This window comes from Limulus polyphemus, unplaced genomic scaffold, assembly GCF_000517525.1.
Source record: "Limulus polyphemus unplaced genomic scaffold, Limulus_polyphemus-2.1.2 Scaffold2627, whole genome shotgun sequence".
NCBI lineage: Eukaryota > Metazoa > Arthropoda > Merostomata > Xiphosura > Limulidae > Limulus > Limulus polyphemus.
This window is the reverse complement of record NW_013668237.1, coordinates 76,119-76,671: the sequence shown is the minus strand read 5'-3', so window position 1 is coordinate 76,671 and position 553 is coordinate 76,119.

The window sequence follows — 553 nt, the reverse complement described above, 5'->3', positions numbered from 1 at the left end:
GTACCAAATTGTCCCTTGTTATTTGTAGGTTATATTATGCTATATATATATATACAAAATAAGAAATCCAATAACCCTGAGCGCTTTCGGATAGTATACCCAATTTTTCAAAAGATCATGATTTGAACGTTCAAAGCCAGTGAAACATGAGAAAAAACAAACTTACAAAACTTATAGCAATAATATTCGGTTTAAAAATTACATTACACTTTGTTTTGTTTAGATATTCCTCACCATAATGAACAATGAAGAGGAATTTGAAAAACAACTACACACACACATTTGCAGTTAATTATTTATTTAGAATATTAGGCTAATTGGTAGTAAGTTTCTTGTTTTGTGATTTATTTAATTTTTGATACCACATCATCTGTTAATAACAATTACATGAACATTTATTAATACTGTATAAATATGTATGTATTATTTTATTTTTTTACATATAAATTGTCAGAGTACCACTAATTAAGTGGGATTGAATTTATATTGTTACGTCTCCGTTTGTTAATTAACTTTCCGTAACTTCGTTCCTACGAAACTTTAGCGACACAAA